The sequence below is a fragment of the Aegilops tauschii genome, chromosome 5 (assembly GCF_002575655.3).
Source record: "Aegilops tauschii subsp. strangulata cultivar AL8/78 chromosome 5, Aet v6.0, whole genome shotgun sequence".
Lineage (NCBI taxonomy): Eukaryota > Viridiplantae > Streptophyta > Magnoliopsida > Poales > Poaceae > Aegilops > Aegilops tauschii.
Window position 1 is genome coordinate 109,739,149 of NC_053039.3, and position 8,605 is coordinate 109,747,753.

An 8,605-nucleotide genomic window follows, 5' to 3' on the forward strand; every position below is an offset into this window, starting at 1 on the left:
TGGTCGTTGTGGGATCCCTTCCCGCTCAATATTGGTAAGAGGACCAGGGCCTCTATAAATAGGACTAGCCACCACCATAGAGGACAGATCTAGACCAGCTAGAGAGACACCACACCAGCTCACCAAGCACAAGAACACCTCTCCTCAGGAGGTTGTTCTTCCATTGTAACCGTTCATCCTCAGCCCAAGAGGCAATCCACCACACCACACTGGAGTAGGGTATTACACCACAACGGTGGCCCGAACTAGTATAAATCTTGTGTCCCTGTGTTCTTTGGGTTCGTCGAGCTAGGCCGTGAGATCGTGGCGCGTGTAAGCTAGGGGGAGGAGAGATCTTCGTGCGCACCCCAGTGTTCGAACCTTAAGGGTTTTGCCAGAAACCGTGATCCGACACATGGATAAATAAAAAATTATAGATATGTTGGAGACGTATTAGCATCTCCAAGCTTAATTCCCGCTCGTCCTCGAGTACGTGATAAAAACAGAATTTTTGATGTGGAATGTTGCCTAACATATTCATGACATATTCCTTTATTTTGTAGCATGGACATTTGAACTTTTAGACGGTTCAAAGCAATAGTCTATAATTAACATGAAGACTTCAATACTCATGCATATCAACAAGCAACCATGTCTTTCAAAATATCAACACTAAAGAAAGCTATCCCTAGCCCATCATGCTCAATCATTGATCCATTCAAGAAACACACTCGAATATTAGCTACATCCAATGCACAAGTATGATCATAGTGCTCCCTAGTTAGTGCTTTATAAGACAAGATGCAGACTCAAATAAAAATAAAAATTGCATAAAAGTAAATAGATAGGCCCTTTGCGGAGGGAAGCAGAGGTTTGTCGAGGTGCCAGATCTCAAAGCTTAAATTGAGAGATAAAATATTTTGAGAGGCATTCTTTTCTCGTCAATGAAAATGACCAAGTAGTTCCCAATACTTTCCATGCTAGATACATCATAGGCGGTTCCCAAACATAGAATGAAGTTTATTCCATTTTCCACGATTCTTTCGCAATCCATGGCCAGCCGTATCGACAGGTGCCTTCCATACCAACACTTTCCAAGGAATTTATTATTTGACAACATAAAGTAATCTTCTTTTTCATTTCGGGACTGGGCATCCCTAATACTGCCACACTCTCGTGCAATGACAAGTGAATAAATGCTCATCTTGAGAATAACACTCTAGCATGGAAAAATATTGGCCATCCCCTGCCGCTTCATGAGCGGTACATGCACAAAAAAGGAAATTCATTTTGAAAATGAGAGTTGGCACATACAAAATTACTTAGAACGGCATGGAAATACCGCATATAGGTTGGTATGGTGGACTCATATGGCATAACTGGGTTTAAGGATTTTGGATGCACAAGTAGTATTCCGACTTAGTACAAGGAAAGGCTAGCAAATATATAGAGAAGCAACCAACCAAGAAACGAAAATTCTCATAAACGAGCATTAAGCATAACTAACATTGAATAATGTACCACAAGCAGGATGTAATTTCATTGCATAACTATTGAATTTCATGCTTGCATAGGGAATCACAAACCTTGACACCAATATTCTTGCTAAAGCATAATTACTCACCAACATGACTCACATATTACTGTAATCATATCTCAAAAATATTACAAAGAATCAAGTTTATTTTTTCCAATGATCTTCATGAAAGTTTTATTATATCCCCCTTGGATATCTATCATTTTGAGACTAGTTTCATATATTACCATTGCTTTTAACAAGCTCAAGCAAATTTAAGTGAAGAACATGAGCATAAAAATTTTCATCTCTCAAAATAATATAATTGAAGCATGAGAGAATGTCTTCAAAATTATACTAACTATCAAATTAATCTAAGTGAAGCATGAGTATTTCTTCAAAAATTAAAGCACCACCGTGCTCAAAAAGATCTAAGTGAAGCACTAGAGCAATTCCATAGCTCAAAAAATTGAAGTGAAGCACATAGAGCAATTCTAACAAATCATAGCATAATTATGGTTCTCTCAAATAGGTGTGTCTAGCAAGGATGATTGCTACAAACTAAAAAGGAAAACAAGCAAAGACTCATATAATACAAGACGATGCAAGCAAAACTCATGATATCTGACATTTAAAAATGTAGCTCCATTAAAATTACCAATGGTTGTTAGAACAAAGAGGGGATGCCTTCTGGGGCATCCCCAAGCTTAGTCGCTTGGTTCTCCTTGAATATTACCTTGGGGTGCCATGGGCATCTCCAAGCTTAGGATCTTTTCACTCCTTACTCCTTCGTCCATTGAGATCTCAATCAAAACCTGAAAATTCAATCACACAAAACTTAACAAAACCTTCGTGGGATCCGTTAGTATAAGAAAACCTATTTTTTCTTTAATTACTATTGAAAACCTATTCATAATTTGTTATTGCATTATACCTACTGTATTCTAACTTTACCATGGCTTATACCCCCCGATACAATCCATAGATTCATCAAAATAAGCACACAATGCAATGAAAACAGAATTTGTCAAAAACAAAACAGTCCGTAAAGACTCGAATTTTACTCATACTTCTGTAACTCCAAAAATTCCGAAAAATTAGGACAATAGAGGAAATTTGTATATCAATCTTGTGTAAAAATTCAGAATTTTTCATCGTTTCTGTGAATTTAGAAATTTTGTTACTGGACGCAAAAGTTTCTATTTTTCAACAGAATCAAATCGACTATCACCCATAGCTATCCTAAAGGCTTAACTTGGCACGAACACTAATTAAAACATAAAAAACACAATCATAATAGAGGCATAATTGTGCAAACACTCAAGAATAGAAAGAAAAAGGCAAAAATAAATTTTATTCATTGGGTTGCCTCCCAACAAGCGCTATCGTTTTATGCCCCTTGCTAGGAATAATGTTTAGATTCAAGTATTGTCATCTTTGGTTTTTGCCCCATACGTTGCCCTCATGATCGATTCATATGGTGGCTTAATTCTTGTTCTAGGGAAGTGCTCCATACCCTTTCTTAGTGGAAGTTGAAATTTAATATTCCCTTCTTTCATATCTATCACGACACCTATAGTTCATAAAAACAGTCTACAAAGTATGATGGGACAAGACGGATTGCAATCAATACCAAGGACAATAAAATCTATGGGCACATAGTTCCTATTTGCAAGAATAAGAACATCATTAATTCTTCTCAAAGGCTTTTTAATAGTGGAATCCGCCAAGTGCAAATTAAGAGAACACTCTTCAATATTGGTAATACCAAGCACATCACATAGGGATTTCGGAATTGTGGAAGCGCTAGCACCCAAATCACATAAAGCAAAGCACTCATAATTTTTAATCTTGACTTTAATGGTAGGTTCCCATTCATCATATAATTTTCTAGGAATTGAAATCTCTTATTCCAACTTTTCTTCTAAAGCTTTCATCATCGCTTCTACAATATGTTTAGTAAAAGCTTTATTTTGTTCATAGACATTGGGTGAATTTATCATGGATTGCAACAAATAAATACATTCAATCAAATAGTAACTATCATAATTAAATTCTTTGTAATCCAAAAGAGTGGGCACATCACTAGTTACAGTTTTGACCTCTCCAAACCCACTTTTACCAATTTTTTCAACAAGATTTTCACCCTCTGAATTATGAGGACGCCCTCTAGCTAAAGTTGAATCTTCTTCATTCCTATTTTCATCAAGTTTAATATTACTAAACAAGGAATCAATAGAATAAACACCAATCATCTTAAGATCTTCATCATTGTTATGAAAGCAATCGGTAGAAAACGCTCTTTCTAAAAATTCTCTATTAGGTCTAAGCATAACGGTTCTTTTCTTAATTTCATCCATAAAAACATATAAATCTTTAATTGATTTATTGACATCAACCTTAGGTGGAAAAATTTTAATCTTGAGAATTTCGACATCATGGGAAATTCTACCAATGCTTCTAGACATATCATCAATCTTATTCAACTTTTCTTCTATCGTAGTATTAAAATCTTTTTGAGCATTGATAAATTCTTTAATATTACTCTCAATCAGAGAGGTTCCTATTATTATTGTATGAACAATTACCATAGGAATTGCCATAATTATCAGAAGAATTTCCAGGAAAAGGTCTAGCATTAAAATTACCTCTATAAGCATTGTTATTAAAATTGTTTCGCGAGACAAAATTCACATCTACGGGATCACTATTTTCCTCAATCAAAGTAGACAAAGGCACATCATTATCAATAGGAGAATTTTTACTAGCAACCAATTTCATAAGAGCATCAACTTTTTCACTCAAAGTACTAATTTTTCAACCGAATTAACTTTTTTGCTAGGTGCTCTTTTGGTATGCCATTCTGCATAATTTGCCATAATATTATCTAGAAATTTTGTAGCTTCACTCAAAGTAATCTCCATAAAATTACCATCCGCGGCGGAATCTAAAAGGTTTCTATAAACAAAATTCAATCCCGCATAATTTTTTGTATAATCATCCAAAGATTTAAACCATGAGTAGGACAACTTCTTAGCTTCAATTTCATTCTTTCCCAAGATTGTGGAACATGTTCATGCCCAAGTTTCTTAAAATTCATGATTTGAGTTCTAAGGGAAATAATTTTCACGGGTGGAACATACTTAGTAATAAAAGCATCTTTGTACTTATCCTAAGAATCGATACTACTGGCAGGCAAAGAAGAAAACAAAATTTTGCACGATCTCTCAAAGAGAAAGGAAATAATTTCAACTTCACAATATCATTGTCACATCTTTTTTTTTGCATATCACACAATTCTACGAATGTGTTTAGATGGGACGCGACATCCTCATTAGGAGTACCAGAAAAATGATCTTTCATAACAAGATTCAACAAAACGACATTAATATCATAAGACTCCGCACTTGCGGCGGGAGGAGAAATCAGAGAACTAATATAATCATTATTATTGGTATTGAAAAAATCACACAATTTGGTATTTTCTTGAGACATCGTGACTACGCAAACAAGATTGCAAGCAAACAAGAGATCTGATGAGAAAAAGGCGAACAAAAAAGAAGGCAATTTTTTTTCTTAAGTGGGGGAGATGAAAAAAGGAGGCAAATGGAAAATAATGTAAATTGAAAGGAGATGAGATTTGTTATTAGGAACCTGATAGATGTTGATGATGTCTCCACGACAACGGTGCCAGAAATTCTTCCTGATTGCTTGTATCTGCGTTGGTATTTCCCCGAACAGGAGAGGATGATGGATCACAACAACGGTAAGTATTTCCCTTAGTTATGAAAACAAGGTTATCAATCTAGTAGGAGAACCAAGCAACACTATGTAAACGGTACATGCACACCAAGAACAAATACTTGCAACCCAACGTGTAAGAGTGGTTGTCAATCCCTCCATGGCAAAAAGATAGATTAAATTGTATGAGATTGGATAAATAGATCTAGCAAAAACACAAAATAAAATAAGTAAAGCAAAGGTGCAGCAAAGTATTTTTGGGTTTTTGGAATAATAGATCTGAAAACAATATGATAAAAGATAGACCCAGGGGCTGTAGATTTCACTAGTTGCTTCTCTCGAGAAAATAACATACGGTGGGTAAACAAATTACTGTTGGGCAATTGATAGAAGAGCAAATAATTATGATGACATCCAAGTCAATGATCATGTATATAGGCATCATGTCCATGATTAGTATACCGACTCCTTCCTGCATCTACTACTATTACTCCACACATCGACCACTATCCAGCATGCATCTAGTGTATTAAGTTCATGGCGAAATGGAGTAATGCCATAAGAACGATGATATGATGTAGACACGATCTGTTCATGTAGGAATAGACCCCATCTTTTTATCCTTAATAGAAATGATACATGCGTTCCTCGCTACCCCTTCTGTCACTGGACGAGGACACCGCAAGATCGAACCCATCACGAAGCACCTCTTCCCATTGCGAGAAAAATCAATCTAGTTGGCCAAACCAAACCAATGTTTCGGAGAAGAAATACAAGGCTATAACAATCATGCATATAAGAGATCAAAGAAAAATCAAATAATATTCATAGATAGATCTGATCATAAACTTGAACTTCATCGGATCCCAACAAACACACCGCAAAAAGTCATTACATAAAATAGATCGCCAAGAACATCGAGGAGAACGTTGTATTGAGAATCAAAAAGAGAAAACAAGCCATCTAGCTACTGTCTACGAACCCGTAGGTCTATGGTGAATTACTCACGCATCATCAGAGGAGCACCAATGAGGATGATGAACCCCTCCGTGATTGTGTTCCCCTCCGGCAAGGTGCTAGAATAGGGCTCTAGATAAGATCTCGTGGTTTTTGAACTTGTGGCGGCTTGAATTGTGCTTCGACGACTCCCCTAGGGTTTCTGGAATATCTAGGTATTTATAGAGCTGAGAGGCGGTGGAGAAGACCTCCGTGGGCCCCACCACCCATTAGGGCGTGCCAGGGGCCTTTGGCGCGCCTAGGTGGGTGGTGGGCCCCACGGGTCTCCCCTCGTGCACTTCCTTGGCTCCCAAGTTGTCTTCTGGGGTGAAAAAATCTCCAAAAAGTTTCGCTGCGTTTGGACTTCGTTTGATATGGATATTCTGCGAATTAAAAAATAAGCAAAAAACAACAACTAACACTGGGCTCTATGTTAATAGATTAGTCCCAATAATGATATAAAGTTGCTATACAATAAAACATCCAAAAATTATAGTATAACGCATGGAACAATAAAAAAATTAGATACGTTGGAGACATATCATTGCCACACTTCCAGGATTTGCTTCCTTAGTCCTTTCACAAAACAATGGTAGCTGGATGCATGCCTCATCATGTGCGCCATAAAGTTCTCACTGAGTAACTAATGTTCCACACCAAGCCTGCGAGTAATTTAGGCACAGTCCATACTCCTGTTGGCGATCATTTGCAATGTCTCTTGGCTTATAGTGTGGGCTATCACGTAACTTTTCCTTAATAACACTAGCAACCCATCCCTATGACGCCAAACGATGACTTTTCACAGTTTTAGATTCACAGGTGTGTGTTTCAGACATTTTCTTGATCATGAAATCTATGTTGGAAGGAGACTTGGAAGCATGTATCCGCCATGGGCAATCTTCACCAGTACATTTTATGCAAAGCATCCTGGAAAACACAGAAATCTTTAGGACTTTCAAATACTTGGCCGACTCCAGTGATCGTATCCTTCCACTCTGCGCACACCTTTTGTCTCTTAGACCCATCCAGAGTTGCTGGGACAATGACAGAGTTGCTGAGCCATCCCCATACTTGGCCGAGTCAGCAACAACGCTCTTTGCACTGATGTTGACCTTCTTTATGACATAAATGTACGTCGTCTCCGACTCTACATGGAATTCAACCATGCCGCGTAGATCATTGTCATTGGAAATAGAAATCAAGGTTCAATTATTCTTGGGGAGGAAATACTTGAACAAGAACTGGTCGACTTTGAGATTATTAAGCGTTGAAGATTTCTCATGCTTAAATGCACTGAAAGTTCAGTCACTTTTGATAAGAATTGCATGTGCCTCTCCACCAGAATAGGACATAAGCCCATGAACATCTATGGTGAATTCGCCACCTATCTAAAGAACAACCACAATTTGTCCCGTCCCCATGAGCAGTTGTTTCCAGGAAACGGCTTGCGGTGGTGGGGCTCCGGTAGGTGTGGGAACGAGGGCGTGGGCGATGGCGGCGGTCCGACAGGTTCCAAGTAACGGAGGCCCGGCGGTCGGCGGGCCCCAACCTCAGAAAAGTACGATGGAGTCCTGGCGAGGGCTGAGTGGCGAGGTGGGTTGCCGACAGTGTCCACCGGCACAACTCGCCGTAACTCAAATATTCTCCTCCACGATCTGATCGTTGAAACTTTATTTTCTTGTTACGATGATTTTCAACTTCGCTCTGAAATTCTTTGAACTTTTCAAATGTTTCAGACTTATGTTTCATTAAGTAGATATACCCATATCTGCTAAATGATCTGTGAAGTTGAGAAAATAACGATATCCGCCACGAGCCTCAATATTCATCGGACCACATAGATCTGTATGTATGATTTCCAACAAATCAGTTGCTCTCTCCATAGTTCCGGAGAACGGTGTTTTAGTCATCTTGCCCGTGAGACACGGTTCGCAAGTACCAAGTGATTCATAATCAAGTGATTCCAAAAGTCCATCATTATGGAGTTTCTTCATGCGCTTTACACCGATATGACCTAAACGGCAGTGCCACAAATAAGTTGCACTATCATTATCAACTCTGCATCTTTTGGCTTCGACATTATGAATATGTGTGTCACTACTACCGAGATTCATTAAAATAGACCACTCTTCAAGGGTGCATGACCATAAAAGATATTACTCATATAAATAGAACAACCATTATTCTCTGATTTAAATGAATAACCGTCTCACATCAAACAAGATCCAGATATAATGTTCATGCTCAACGCTGGCACCAAATAACAATTATTTAGGTCTAATATTAATCCCGAAGGTAGATGTAGAGGTAGCGTGCCGACGGCGATCACATCGACTTTGGAACCGTTTCCCACGCGCATCGTCACCTCGTCCT

The 8,605-nt window shown here is 38.1% G+C and overlaps 1 pseudogene; it reads right to left on the bottom strand.

Annotated features, from left to right (window-relative positions):
• LOC141022604 (uncharacterized) overlaps positions 1-7,653 on the bottom strand; it is a 40,488-nt pseudogene extending 32,835 nt beyond the window's left edge.
• Positions 7,654-8,605: the final 952 nt, after the last annotated feature.